Below are 16,067 nucleotides of genomic sequence, written 5' to 3'. Positions count from 1 at the left end.
TTCAAATAAATCACACTAAATTCACTACTCAATGCTCATTTGTTTTTATACACTGAGTGTGCAAAAAATTAGGTATATCTTTCTAAAATTGAGTTGCAACCGCTTTTGCTCTCAGAACAGCCTCAATTCAAATAAAATAAAATGTTAGTTGACACATGCGCCGAATACAACAGATGTAGTAGACCTTACCGTGAAATTCTTACTTACAATTGACATAATTTGAGTCAATTAGAGGTGTACATGTGGATGTATTTCAAGGCCTACCTTCAAACTCAGTGCCTCTTTGCTTGACATCATGGCAAAATCAAAAGAAATCAGCCAAGACCTCAGAAAAAGAAATTGTAGACCTCCACAAGTCTGGTTCATCCTTGGGAGCAATTTCCAAACGCCTGGGGACCACGCAGCCGTCATACCACTCAGGAAGGAGATGTGTTCAGTCTCCTAGAGAAGAACGTACTTTGGTGCGAAAACTGCAAATCAATCCCAGAACGACCGCAAAGGACCTTGTGAAGATGCTGGAGGAAACAGGTAGAAAAATATATATATCCGCAGTAAAACGAGTCCTATATCGACATAACCCGAAAGGCCGCTCAGCAAGGAAGAAGCCACTGCTACAAAATGGCCATAAAAAAGCCAGACTACGGTTTGCAACTGCACATGGGGACAAAGATCGTGCTTTTTGGAGAAATGTCCTCTGGTCTGATGAAACAAAAATTGAACTGTTTGGCCATAATGACCATCGTTATGTTTGGAGGAAAAAGGGGGAGGCTTGCAAGACAGAACACCATCCCAACCGTGAAGCACGGGGGTGGCAGCATCATGTTGTGGGGGTGCTTTGCTGCAGGAGGGACTGGTGCACATCACAAAATAGATGGCATCATGAGGCGGGAAAATTATGTGGATATATTGAAGCAAGATCTCAAGACATCAGTCAGGAAGTTAAAGCTTGGTCGCAAATGGGTCTTCCAAATGGACAATAACCCCAAGCATACTTCCAAAGTTGTGGCAAAATGGCTTAAGGACAACAAAGTCAAGGTATTGGAGTGGCCATCACAAAGCCCTGATGTCAATCCTATAGACAATTTGTGGGCAGAACTGAAAACTTGTGTGCGAGCAAGGAGGCCTACAAAACCTGACTCCAGCTCTGGCCAAAATTCACCCAACTTATTGTGGGAAGCTTGTGGAAGGCTACCCAAAACGTTTGACCCAAGTTAAACAATTAAAGGAAATGCTACCAAATACTAATTGAGTGTATGTAAACTTCTGAACCACTGGGAATGTGATGAAAGAAATAAAAGCTGAAATAAATAATTATCTTCTATTATTCTGACATTTCACATTCTTAAAATAAAGTGGTGATCCTAACTGACCTAAGACAATGCATTTTTACTAGGATTAAATGTCAGGAATTGTGAAAAACTGAGTTTAAATGTATTTGGCTAAGCTGTATCTAAACTTCCGACTTCAACTGTATGCATTTTACAATCCGTAACCAATTGTGATATTTTGTTCGTTTTTTTGCATTGTTTATAAATGATTTTTAAAAATTATTTTGTATATAATGTTGCTTCTACCATCTCTTATGACCGAAAATAACTTATGGACATCAGAACTAGGTTTACTCTCCACGAACTGGAATAAACTTTTTCCTTTAACATTTCAGATGAGAAAGAAATACTGCTCTCCCAGGAACAGGCCCAGATACATTTGCATGAAAAAAAGACGGAGGAAAAGAGGACACAGATTGGGCTGCCTTTTGAGAATCCGTGACGAGCGACTAAACTCCCACTGCCATCAATTCTACTTGTTAACATGCAATCATTGGAAAATACAATTGATGACCTATGATTACAATTATCCTACCATCAGAACATTAAGAACTGTAATAGCTTATGTTTCACCGAGTTGTGGCTGAACGACGAAACGGATAATATAGAGCTGGAGGTATTTTCAATGCACCGGCAGAACAGAGAAGCTACTGTCTGGTAAGACAAGGGTTGGGGCTGTGTGTCTTTGTGTCAATAACAGCTGGTACGTGATGTCTAGTATTAAAGAAGTCTTGAGGTATTGCTCGCATGAGGGAGAGTACCTTATGACAAGCTGTAGACCACACTATCTATCAAGAGAGTTCTCATCTATATTTTCACAGCCGTCTATTTACCACCACAGACTGATTTAGGCACCAAGTCCGCTCTCAACCAACTCTAAGGCAAACAAATGAATGCTCCCCCAGAAGCGGAGCTCCTAGTGGCCGGGGACTTAATGCAGGCCAACTTAAATCAGTTTTACCAGCATGTCACAAGTGCATCAAGAGGAAAGAAAACTACAGACCACCTTTACTCCACACACAGAGATGCATACAAAGCTCTCCCTGCCCTCCATTGGCAAATCTGACCATAACTCTATTCTCCTGATTCCTGCTTACAAGCAAAAACTAAAGCAGGAAGTACCAGTGACTCACTCAATACGGAAGTGCTCAGATGATGCGGATGCTATGCTACAGGGCTGTTTTGCTAGCACAGACAGGAATATGTTCCAGGATTCATCCAATGGCTTTGAGGAGTATACCACCCCAGTCATCGGCTTCATAAATAAGTGCATCAACGACGTAATCCCCACACTGACCATACGTTCTTATCCCAACCAGAAGCCATGGATTACAGGCAACATCTGCGTCGAGCTAAAGGCTAGAGCTACCGCTTTCAAGGAGCACGACACTAATCCGGACGCCTATAAGAAATCCCGCTATGCCCTCAGACAAACCATCAAACAAGCAAAGTGTCAATACAGGATTAAGATTGAATCTTACTACACCGGCTGTGACGCTCGTTGGATGTGGCAGGGCTTGAAAACTATTACGGACTAGAAAGGAAAACCAGAGGCGAGTTGCCCAGTGACGCGAGCCTACCAGACGAGCTAAATGCCTTTCATGCTCACTTCGAGGCAAGCAACACTGAAGCTTGCATGAGAGCACCAGCTGTTCTGGATGACTGTGTGATAATGCTCTCGGTCACCGATGTGAGAAAGACCTTTAAACAGGTCAACATTCACAAAGCCGCAGGGACAGATGGATTACCAGGTTGTGTACTCAAATCATGCGCGGACCAACTGGCAAGTGTCGTCACTGATATTTTCAACTTCTCCCTGACTGAGTCTGTAATACCTCCATGTTTTAAGCAGACAACCATAGTCCCTGTGCCCAACGAAGTGAAGGTAACTTGCCTAAATGATTACTTCCCCGAAGTGCTTTGAAAGTCTGGTCATGGCTCGCATCAACAGCATCCTCCCGGATACCCTAGACCCACTCCAATTCACATACCGCCCCAACAGATCCACAGATGACGCAATCTCAATCGCACTCCACACTGCCCTTTCCCACTTGGACAAAAGGAACACCTATTTCGAGAATGCTGTTAATTTACTACAGCTCAGCGTTCAACACCATAGTAGCCACGAAGCTCATCACTAAGCTAAGGACCCTGGACTAAACACCTCCCTCTGCATCTGGATTCTGGGCTTCCTGACGGGCCGCCCCCAGGTGGTAAGGGTAGGCAACAACACATCTGCCATGCTGATCCTCAACACTGGGGCCCCTCTGGGGTGTGTGCTTAGTCCCATCCTGTACTCCCTGTTCACCCACGACCGCATGGCAAAGCACGACTCCAACGCCATTAAGTTTGCTGATAACACAACAGTGGTAGGTCCCATTAACATCGACGGGCTGTAGTGGAGCGGGTCGAGAGTTTCAATTTCCTTGGTGTCCACATCACCAACGAACTATCATAGTACTAACACACCAAGACAGTTGTGAAGCGGGCACAACAAAACCTATTCCCCCTCAGGAGACTTAAAAGATTTGGCATGGGTCCCAAGATCCTCAAAAAGTTCTACAGCTGCACCATCGAGAGCATCCTGACCGGTTGCATCACCACCTGGTATGGCAACTGCTCGGTATCTGACCGTAAGGCGCTACAGGGGGTAGTGCGTACAGCCCAGTACATCACTGGGACCAAGCTTTCTGACATCCAGGACCTATATATTAGGCGGTGTCAGAGGAAGGCCCAAAACATTGTCAAAGACTCGTCACCCAAGACATAGGCTGTTCTCTCTGCTACCACACGGCAAGCGGTACCGGGGTGCCAAGTCTAGGACCAAAGGGCTCCTTAATAGCTTCTACCCCCAAGCCATACGACTGCTGAACATTTAATCAAATGCCTACCCGGACTATTTACATTGACCCCACCTTTGTTTTTATACTGTTGCTACTCTCTGTTTACTATCTATGCATAGTCACTTTACAAATTACCTCGACTAACCTGTAACTCCGCACGTTGACTCGGTACCCCCTATATATAGGCATGCTATTTTTATGTAATTTCCTTGTGTTACTTTTAGATTTTTTTTCTTCACTTTAGTTTCTTTAGTAAATATTTTCTTAACTGTATTTCTTGAAATGCATTGTTGGTTAAGGGCTTGAAAGTAAGCATTTCACGGTAAGGTCTACCTACACCTGTTGTATTCGGCACATGTGACAACTACAATTAGATTTTGATTTGATTCAACTGGTCAGTCTTTCATGGATAGACTTATGTTTTGTACACTCAGTGTATATGTTTAAATATGTATTTTAAAATATATTTTATAGTGTTCATTCTGCACTAAATGTCAGAACATTTACTAAAATATGGAGGGACTAGTCCAATAAGAAATTGTCATTTTCTGTTTTATAAAGTGTTGCTATGGTGTGCTCCACTGAACTCAATCCAACAGGTTTAAGCATCAAACCATTACCTGTGACTAGCAAGCAAACAATACCTTACTTCTATTTCTAATTTTCTTGTGATTTTTTTGTATCCAGATGATAAGCCTAAACAGTGGCGTCTTTACAATGTAATGACAAATGTTTGGAACAAAGACTGGGGGAAATATATAATAATCTATGAATTTGTATATTTTAATCCATTTAATTTTAACCTTCGGGCTTGTGGTTTCTGGAGAAGTTACATGAGTCTTTGTCATAGTAACCTCTCCAACCGGATGTTAAGGTTTTATAATGCTTTGCAGAAGTTCTCTCTACAAAGCACTCAATGGATACATGCCTGACATGGACTTTCTCTGCATCTCAGAAACATATGCAAACTTTACTTCTCTTACTGCCCCTCTTGTGACAACAATGGAATTGTCAGCTGACGTGCCCCTGGTTGAGTCCGCCTTTGGGCCAGTGCAAGCTGGCAGTGTGCTGTCCTATACTTCCACAGCCAAAGACCAGTGAAATTGTGAAGGTTGACGATGCCCCTGCTCCACCAATACTTCCATTAGATGTCTACAGGCTTCAGTCTTCCCAGTGGGCTTACGTCCTTAGCCATCAGGAGCAGTTCCACGCCAAGGCATTAGAGACAACCTACGAGATGTCACACAAAGTCGAGGTTGCTACAAGGGAGCAGAGCAGCAGCCCAGAATAGCATCAGCTCAGGAAAATGAGAATAACATCCTCTCATTTTCGAGAGGTTTGCCATGTCCTGGGAGAGACCTCAGCTGACCGCCTAGCTGAAGTGGGGGCTAGCCATGGATCCAGGGGCTGTACAGGAGTACTGCACCCCGAAGAATGTTAACCTCTTTCCGTGTGGCTTCGTAGTGCACCCAGATGCTCCGTGGTTAGGATCCTCTCCAGATGGCATCATATTTGATCCCAGTGTGAGACCGCACTTTGGACTCTTAGAGGTCAAGTGCCCAAATGTTCCAAGTTATGTTGACTGCCCTTACCTGAAGATATAGAATGGAGAGCTGAAGTTGAAGAGATCTCATGCTTACTACTGGCAGGAGCTAGGTCAAATCCTTCTCACAGGTTGTAGCTGGTGTGACTGTCATCTATGCACATGAGGACATCCTAGTTGAAAGGATATATAAAGATCTACAGGTTTCAAAAACTATAAGAGAAGGTTGATCACTTTTCTTTTTACCACCACTTTCAGAAGTGTCTCTCTCGCACCTGAATGTGTGCCAAGTTTAGTGGTATCATGAAAAATACGTTTTGATGTTCTTGTGAAGAAAACTACAGTAGAATAGATTTGTTTAAAAAAAAATATTTCAGCAAATGTTCAACAGTTCAGTTAATCAATTACACCTCTAATATTTTATTCAATCTTGCATTCTGGCTATTCTGTGTTTAAATTATTTATTTTCCCCACCCCTAAACTCTGCCTAATTAAAGCCAATACAAGCTCCACACAAACGATATTCACTACAATACAAATTATTGATACATGTCATAGATAAACAAATTATTATTTTGCTGCTAGCAAATAAACACATGTACATTTACACTGGCTTGATCTATGCTCTGACCCAAGGTCCATTTTGATAGTTGACCAACAGGCACGCCACTGCAAATAATTGGTTGATGCTGCCTGAGATGGTCAGGGGGATGACTGTGTCAAACAGCTTATGCTCCTTTACTCTGTGGATCATTCATTCAACATGCACTCTCAGCCTGGCAATGGATTGGGTCTCCCTAACCTCATGCGCTGGTATCTGTGTGTGTCTTGACAGAAAGGTTGGCTGGTAGACCTTGCACGGAACAATATCATCTACTAGAAAGCCCTTTTCCACCATAACACCGATGTCAGGGGTGAGTAAGGAAATAATTCCAGACTACTTGAATATCTCCTTGTCACTCACAGATCCAGCATACAACGATGACACATAAGTGACAGCTCCATGTGGTGACATTCTCAACATGCCCTTAAAGGTACAGTGTGACTTGTAGGAAGAAAACACCTCACTCTGCAGTAGCAGTGAAGATGGTGTCTGGCAGCGGAGTTCAGTGCAGTCGATCACTACCTGGGTGTCTGGATAGTCCTTGAACTCAGGTGGCAGCTGCACGTTGATATTTCCTTGGGGATCCATATCCGTGCTGATCCAAGCAGACAGTAGAGGAAGATGGCTCAAGCGATGATAATCTGTCCCACTGTCGATTGCTGGATCCTGAACCGATGGGCCAAATCCTTATGCTTCAGACCCAGCGACAGATGAGTAATAAACAAGAAGAACTGGTCGATTGATGGCAGGGTCTGAACATAAAGAAAACAGTTTTAGTACAATAAAGTCCTTACATTCAGTCCATAGCACAAAAAGTAAATAATGTTGAACAGTTACAGTAAGATCAAATAATATTCTCTATTAAGTACTGCATTTGATGAAGTTGTCCCTTACTGGTTTTCTTCAAGTAATACTTGTTTCAGATGGATTGGTGCTTGTGACTATTATAAACTTGGTCTCTGCTGCCTGCTCAATCAAGTGCCAGAAGGCCATCAGGTGGGTGTAGTTTGCAAATCTAAAGACAGACCCAGAGTATTTGAATACCAAAAAAGCTCATCACCCATTTTCTCTAAGCATTAAGTAGCACTAGACATGACCTAGCTGCTATTGTAGCCTGTTTTTCTTATTAGTGCAATTCGTACTGTAATTCACAGCAGCTTTCATCAAAGCAGTGAATTTGTTTTAAATTGTCCTTATTTAACCTGGGAAGTGGACTAAGAACCAAATCTTATTTGCAGCAATGACCTGGGGGTTAACTGAAAACTAATGTAAAGACAATATACATTCAATGTGCCTACTTATGCTAAGATATGCTAGCCAAGTTTTAAATAACAATGGACATGTTCTCAAAGGTAACATAGACTTTGGAATAATAAATAATAAACAATAGTAATGCAGGATAATAAATCATTACTGTACCTTGTGTAAAAACGTATATCCTCGTCAGAACCAGCAAATCGCTGTAGACCAAAGCCGTGTTGTGCGGTCAGTTTCTCCAGCTTGGCTCGAAGCTCCTCAATTTCTCTTATGTTCTCATGGTTTGCCATTAGGGCCATGTTCGGGGACTGCACAGTAATCATATGTCTGAACCAGATCAAGAGACGGCACAGTCCATAGGCAGCGCACCTTGTTCTTCATCCTCCTCAGTCGGGGCAGGAGGTTTCAGTCTTCTTTCCCAAACACCAGGTCTCTTTTGAATGTGCCAGTTCCACTCGAAGACTGTAGGAACAACACCTCTTTTTAGGTATTGTCGCCCCACAATTTTTCCCCCAACAAAGTCACTCTTGACGAAATGTGTACTACACACCTTTGCGCGTTTGGTGACAGTAAAGTTGTCACGACGTTCTGCCACCAACCACCGCTTCCTGAGCTCTACATCGACTGGGAAACTACGGAAGCACACAATACCATTACATTTTGAAGAACCTGAACACAGAGGCAGTGAACAATGTTTATTAGCACGTCCTTCACGGGGCTGTAATTTGAACGTAGGCGTTGCAAACTATTTCAGTGAGAAATGCATCGACGACTGTTAGCTAACTAATAAGCTAATGGTAAAAACAATAGCGTAAATCGCTCCGGAAGTCAGCAACCCGGTAGGAAGTCAAATAGAATGTGGGAGGCGCTATAATGCATAGAGCCTATTAGGATCTGGCTAAAAATACTTCAATCAGTTAAAGAACCCATTGCCTTTCATGGTTGTGAGGTCTGGGGTCCGCTCACCAACCAAAAATTCACAAAATGGGACAAACACCAAATTCAAATAAAATCAAAGTTTATTTGTCAAAGTTTGTCATGTGTGCAGAATACAACAGGTGTAGGTAGACCTTACAGTAAAATGCTTACTTACAGGCCCTAACCAACAGTGCGGTTTTTAAGTTTAAATAAAAAGGTATTAGGTGAACAATTGATAAGTAAAGAAAGAAAAACAACAGTAAAAAGACAGTGAAAAATAACAGTAGTGAGGCTATATACAGGGCTGATTGAGGTAGCTGGTGGGTGGCAGGACACAATGCAGATAGTCCAGGTAGCCAATGTGCGGGGGCACCGGTTAGTCGGGCTAATTGAGGTAGTATGTACATGAATGTGTAGTTAAAGTGAGAATGCATATAAGATTAACAGAGAGTTGCAGCAGCGTAAAAGAGAGGTTGGGGGGACGACGACAATGCAAATAGTCCGGGTTGCAATTTGATTACTTGTTCAGGAGTCTTAGGACTTGGGGGTAAAAACTGTTGAGAAGCCTTTTGGTCCAAGACTTGGCGCTCTGGTACCGCTTGCCATGCAGTAGTAGAGAGAACAGTCTATGACTGGGTGGCTGGGGTCTTTGACAATTTTTAGGGCCTTCCTCTGACACCGCCTGGTGTAGAGGTCCAGGATGGCAGGCAGCTTAGCCCTAGTAGTGTTTTGGGCAGGATGCTCTCGATGTTGAGGCTGTAGAACCTTTGAGACTGCATGAAGAATTCTGCTAAAATATCCTCAGTGTACAACGTGGAACACCAAATAATGCATGCAGAGCAGAATTAGGCCGATACCCATTAATGATACAAATCCAGAAAAGAGACATTTAATTCAACAACCACCGAGGGGCACAGAGGTCTAAGGTGCTGCATCTCAGTGCTACAGGTGTCCCTACAGACCCTGGTTCGATCCTGGGCTGTACCACAACCGGCCGTGATTGGGAGTCCGGGCTGGGGTAGGTCATGGTCATGGAAAAATAAGAATTTGTTCTTTAATGGGTTGCCTAGTTAAATACAGGTTCAATTTTAAAAAAGTGATTCACAAACCTTCCATAATAAAGTCATCACCTACAGAGAGAAGAACTTGGAGAAGAGTCCTCTAAGCAAGCTAGTCCTGGGGTTCTGTTCACAAACAGACCCCACAGAGCCCCAGGACAGCAACACAATTAGATCCAACCAAATCATGAGAAACTATAATTACTTGACACATGGAAAGAATTAACAAAAAACTGAGCAAACTAGAATGCTATTTGGCCCTAAACAGAGAGAAACACTGGCAGAATACCTGACCACTGTGACTGACCCAAAATTAAGTAAAGCTTTGACTATGTACAGACTCAGTGAGCAAAGTCTTGCTATTGAGAAAGGCTGCCATGGGCAGACCTGGCTCTCAAGAGAAAGACTATGTGCCCACAAAATGAGGTGGAAACTGAGGTGCACTTCCTAACCTCCTGCCAAATGTATCGCTATATCAGAGACACATCATTATTTCCCTCAGATTACAGACCCACAAAGAACTTGAAAACAAATACAATTTTGATAAACTCCCATATCTATTGGGTGAAATACCACAGTGTGCAATCACAGCAGCAAGATTTGTGACCTGTTGCCACAAGAATAGGGCAACATGTGAAGAAAAAACACAATTTAAATACAACCCCTATTTATGTTTATTTATTTACCCTTTTGTACTTTAAATATAACATGTTTCCCATGCCAATAAGGCCCCTTATATTGAAATGTAATTAAATTAAATTGGAGAGAGAGAGAGAGAGAGAGAAATAGCCCTCATCTGTGTGTATATGCCTGTTTGTGTGTGTGTGCATGCTTGGATTGTGTGTGTGTGTGTGTGTGTGTCAAAATCAAATCAAATCATATTTTATTGGTCACATACACATGGTTAGCAGATGTTAATGCAAGTGTAGCGAAATGCTTGTGCTTCTAGTTCTGACCGTGCAGTTATATCTAACAAGTAATCTAACAATTTCACAACAACTACCTTATACAAGTGTAAAGGAATGAATAAGAATATGTACATAAAGATATATGGACGAGCGATGGCCGTGCAGCATAGGTAAGATGCAGTAGATGGTATGGAGCACAGTATATACATATGAGATGAGTAATGTAGGGTATGTAAACATTATATAAAGTGCCATTATTTAAAGTGACTAGTGATACATTTATTACATCCAATTTTTTATTATTAATGTGGCTAGAGATTTGAGTCAGTATGTTGGCAGCAGCCACTCAATGTTAGTGATGGCTGTTTAACAGTCTGATGACCTTGAGATTGAAAAATAGCTTCTGTCTCTCCAGCTTTTATGCACCTGTACTGACCTCGCCTTCTGGATGATAGCAGGGTGAACAGGCAGTGGCTCGGGTGGTTGTTGTCCTTGATGATCTCTTTGGCCTTCCTGTGACATCGGGTGGTGTAGGTGTCCTGGAGGGCATGCGTTGTGCAGACCTCACGACCCTCTGGAGAGCCTTACAGCAGTTGCCGTACCAGGCGGTGATACAGCCCGACAGGACGCTCTCGATTGTGCATCTGTAAAAGTTTGTGAGTGTTTTCGGTGGCAAGCCAAAGTTCTTCAGCCTCCTGAGGATGAAGAGCTGTTGCGCCTTCTTCACCACACTGTCTGTGTGTGTGGACCATTTCAGTTTGTCCGTGATGTGTACACCGAGGAACTAAAAACTTTCCACCTTCTTCACTACTGTCCCGTTGATGTGGATAGGGGGGTGCTTCCTCTGCTGTTTCCTGAAGTCCAAGATCATCTCCTTTGTTTTGTTGACGTTGAGTGTGAGGTTATTTTCCTGACACCACACTCTGAGGGCCCTCACCTCCTCTCTGTAGACCGTCTCGTCGTTGTTGGTAATCAAGCCTACCACTATAGTGTCGTCTGCAAACTTGATGATTGAGTTGGAAGCGTGCATGGCCATGCAGTCATGGGTGAACAGGGAGTACAGGAGAGGGCTGAGAACGCACCCTTGAGGGGACCCAGTATTGAGGATCAGCGGACGGAGATGTTGTTTCCTACCCTCACCACCTGGGGGCGGCCCGTCAGAAAGTCCAGGACAAAGTTGCACAGCTTAATGATGAGTTTGGAAGGTACTATGGTGTTAAATCCTGAGCTGTAATCGATGAACAGCATTCTTACATAGGTATTCCTCTTGTCCAGATGGGTTAGGGCAGTGTGCAGTGTGATTTCGATTGCATCACCTGTGGACCTATTGGGGCGGAAAGCAAATTGGAGTGAGTCTAGGGTGTCAGGTAGGGTGGAGGTGATATGATCCTTGACTAGTCTCTCAAAGCACTTCACGATGACAGAAGTGAGTGCTACGAGGTGATAGTTGTTAAGCTCAGTTACCTTAACTTTCTTGGGAACAGGAACAATGGTGGCCCTCTTGAAGCATGTGGGAACAGCAGACTGGGATAGGGATTGATTGAATATGTCCGTAAACACACCAGCCAGCTGGTCTGCGCATGCTCTGAGGATGCGGCTAGGGATGCCGTCTGGGCCAGCAGCCTTGCTGGCCCATCGTTTAAATGTTTTACTGATGTTGGCTACAGTGAAGGAGAGCCCGCAGGTTTTGGTAGCAGGCCGTGTCAGTGGCACTGTATGGTCCTCAAAGCGAGCAAAGAAGTTGTTTAGTTTGTCTGGGAGCAAGACGTCTGTGTCCGTGACGGGACTGGTTTTCTTTTTGTAATCTGTGATTGACTGTAGACCCTGCCACATATGTCTCGTATCTGAGCCGTTGAATTGCGACTCTCCTTTGTCTCTATACTGACGCTTAGCTTGTTTGGTTGCCTTGCAGAGGCAATAGCTACATTATTTGTATTCAGTCATGTTTCTGGTCGCCTTGCCATGATTGAAAGCAGTGATTCGCGCTTTCAGTTTTGCGCGAATGCTGCATCAATCCATGGTTTCTGGTTGGGGAAGGTTTTAATAGTCACAGTGGGTACAACATCACCGATGCACTTGCTAATAAACTCACTCACCAAATCAGTGTATACATCAGTGTTGTTGTCTGAGGCTATCCGGAACATATCACAGTCCATGTGATCGAAGCAATCTTGATGCGTGGAATCAGATTGGACGGACCAGCGTTGAACAAACCTGAGCACGGGCGTTTCCTGTTTTAGTTTCTGTCCATAGGCTGGGAGCAACAAAATGGCGTCGTGGTCAGATTTGACAAAAGGAGGGCGAGGGAGGGCTTTATATTCATCACGGAAGTTAGAGTAGCAATGATCCAGAATGCTGCCAGCCGGGTCGCACATTCAATATGCTGATCAAATTTAGGGAGCCTTGTTTTCAGATTAGCTTTGTTAAAATCCACAGCTACAATAAATGCAGCCTCAGGATATGTATGATGTTATGATCACACCACGACTGTGTGTGTGTGTGTGTGTGTGTGTGTGTGTGTGTGTGTGTGTGTGTGTGTGTGTGTGTGTGTGTGTGTGTGTGTGTGTGTGTGTGTGTGTGCGTGCGTGCGTGCGTGCGTGCGTGCGTGCATGCATGTGTGTGAACTCAGTTGGAGTAAGTGAACAATGCTGGCCTGGGGAGCGAGTGGGGCAGGGGCAGGATTAGGGGCTGTGACATCCCAAGCACTGTAGACTGGAGAACAAAGGGGATCCTGTGTGGACTCAGCAGCACTGGGTGACCTGTGGGTCACACCACGGGCCCTTCACCACTCAGTGAGCGTCACAGCCGGAGCGCAACCCTGCCCTGTCCCCACCCCACCGTACCCCACACCCTGGGCATGCAAATCTCCACTCACTACTGCCCTCCATCGCATGCATTAAAATCAAATCAAATGTTATTGGTCACTTACACACGGTTAGCAGATGTTAATGCGAGTGTAGGGAAATGCTTGTGCTTCTAATTCTGACAGTGCAGTAATTTCTAACAAGTAATCTAACAATTCCCCAACAACTACCTAATACACACAAATCTAAAGGGGTGAAAGAGAATATGTACATTTAAGTATATGGTTGAGCAATGGCCGAGCGGCAAAGGCAATGTGCAATAGATGGTATAAAATACAGTATAAACATGTGATATGTGTAATGTAAGATACAGTTGAGGTCGGAAGTTTACATACACTTATGTTGGAGTCATTAAAACTCGTTTTTCAAACACTCCACAAATTTCTTGTTAACAAACTATAGTTTTGGCAAGTCGGTTAGGACATCTACTTTGTGCATGACAGAAGTAATATTTTTCCAACAATTGTTTACAGACAAATTATTTCACTTATAGTTTACTGTATCACAATTCCAGTGGGTCAGAGGTTTACGTACGCTAAGTTGACTGTGCCTTTAAACAGCTTGGAAAATTCCAGAAAATTATGTCATGGCTTTAGAAGCTACTGATAGGCTAATTGACATCATGTGAGTCAATTGGAGGTGTACCTGTGGATGTATCTCAAGGCCTACCTTCAAACTCAGTGCCTCTGCTTGACATCATGGGAAAATCTAAAGAAATCAGCCAAGACCTCAGAAAAAAAATTGTAGACCACCACAAGTCTGGTTCATCCTTGGGAGCAAATTCCAAATGCCTGAAGGTACCACGTTCAACTGTACAAATAATAGTAGGCAAGTATAAACACCATGGGACCATGCAACAGTCATACTGCTCAGGAAGGAGATGTGTTCTGTCTCTTAGAGATGAATGTACTTTGGTGCGAAAAGTGCATATTTATCCCAGAACAACAGCAAAGGACCTTGTGAAGATGCTGGAGGAAACAGGTACAAAACTATCTATATCCACAGTAAAACGAATCCTATATTGACATAACCTGAAAGGCCCCACAGCAAGAAAGAAGCCACTGCTCCAAAACCACCATAAAAAAGCCAGACTACAGTTTGCAAATGCACATGGGGACAAAGATTGTATGAATGAAACAAAAATAGAACTGTTTGGCCATAATGACCATCGTAATGTTTGGAGGAAAAAGGGGGAGGCTTGCAAGAAAGAAGAACACCATCCCAACCATGAAGCACGAGGGTGGCAGCATCATGTTGTGGGGGTGCTTTGCTGCAGCAGGGACTGGTGCACTTCACAAAATAGGTGGCATCATGAGGTAGGAACATTTTGGGGATATATTGAAGCAAAATATCAAGACATCAGTCAGGAAGTTAAAGCTTGGTTGCAAATGGGTCTTCCAAATGGACAATTACCCCAATCATTCTTCCAAAGTTGTGGCAATTCTGACTTGGCTTAAGGACAACAAAGTCAAGGTATTGGAGTGGCCATCACAAAGCCCTGACCTCAATCCCATAGAAAATGTGTGGGAAGAACTGAAAAAGCATGTGCGAGCAAGGAGGCCTACAAACCTGACTCAGTTACACCAGCTCTGTCAGGAAGAATGGGCTAAAATTCACCCAACTTATTGTGGGAAGCTTGTGGAAGGCTACCCGAAACGTTTGACCCAAGTTAAACAATTTAAAGGCAATGCTACCAAATACTATTTGAGTGTATGTACATTTCTGACCCACTGGGAATGTGATGAAAGAAATAAAAGCTGAAATAAATCATTCTCTCTACTATTATTCTGATATTTCACATTCTTGAAATAAGGTGGTGATCGTAACTGACTTAAGACAGGGAATTTCTACTAGGATTAAATGTCAGGAATTGTGAAAAACTGAGTTTAAACGTTATTTGGCTAAGGTGTATGTAAATTTCCGACTTCAACTGTATGTAAACATTATTATAGTGACATTTATTACATCCAATTTTTTATTATTTAAGTGGCTTGATTATCTTTTTGGCTTTCCTGTGACATCGGTGCTGTAAGTGTCATTGAGGGCAGGTAGTTTGCCCCCGGTGATGCGTTCTGCAGACCGCACCACCCTCTGGAGAGCCTTACGGTTGAGGGCGGTGCATTTGCCGTACAAGGCTGTGATACAGTCCAATAGGATGCTCTCGATTGTGCATCTGTAAAAGTTTGTCAGGGTTTTGGGTGACAAGCCAAATTTCTTCAGCCTCGTGAGGCTGCTTGCTATACATAGGATTTGGAGCAAATATTAATATTGACAAAGCTCTTCTGATACATATATCATATTTTGTACAGTCTCAAATGTGATTAGAAATATTATGCACATTACATGAATAAATATTCTGTAAAGATATAAAAAGAAGGAAGCATGTGAATACTTGTATTCTCTAATTCCCTTTTGTGATATATACACTACTTAGAAATGCCCTTGTTTTTGAAAGAAAAGCACATGGTTTGTCCATTAAAAGAACATTGAATTGATCAGAAATACAGTGTAGACATTGTTAATGTTGTAAATGACTATTGTAGCTGGAAACGGCTGATTTTTAATGGAATATCTACACAGGCGTACAGAGTAGAGGTCGACCGATTAATCGGATTGGCCGATCAATTAGGGCCGATTTCAAGTTTTCATAGCAATCGGAAATCTGTATTTCTGGACACCGATTTGGCCGATTGTTTTTTGTTGTTGTTTTTTACACCTTAATTTAACTTGGCAAGTCAAGTTAA

At 43.0% G+C, this 16,067-nt stretch overlaps 1 long non-coding RNA gene across 1 annotated transcript; it reads right to left on the bottom strand.

The window, feature by feature from the left end:
• Window positions 1–6,067: 6,067 nt before the first annotated feature.
• Window positions 6,068–8,424, bottom strand: LOC139423241 (uncharacterized). The gene is made up of 3 exons (XR_011635816.1): window positions 7,738–8,424; window positions 7,213–7,333; window positions 6,068–7,070 (listed from the first exon to the last, which is right to left on the bottom strand). It is a non-coding gene; the product is annotated as an uncharacterized lncRNA (long non-coding RNA).
• Window positions 8,425–16,067: the final 7,643 nt, after the last annotated feature.

This window comes from Oncorhynchus clarkii, chromosome 12 (assembly GCF_045791955.1).
Source record: "Oncorhynchus clarkii lewisi isolate Uvic-CL-2024 chromosome 12, UVic_Ocla_1.0, whole genome shotgun sequence".
Classification (NCBI taxonomy): Eukaryota; Metazoa; Chordata; class Actinopteri; order Salmoniformes; family Salmonidae; genus Oncorhynchus; species Oncorhynchus clarkii.
Note: the sequence above shows the minus strand (reverse complement) of the source record. Positions and strands in the feature narration are given on the sequence as shown.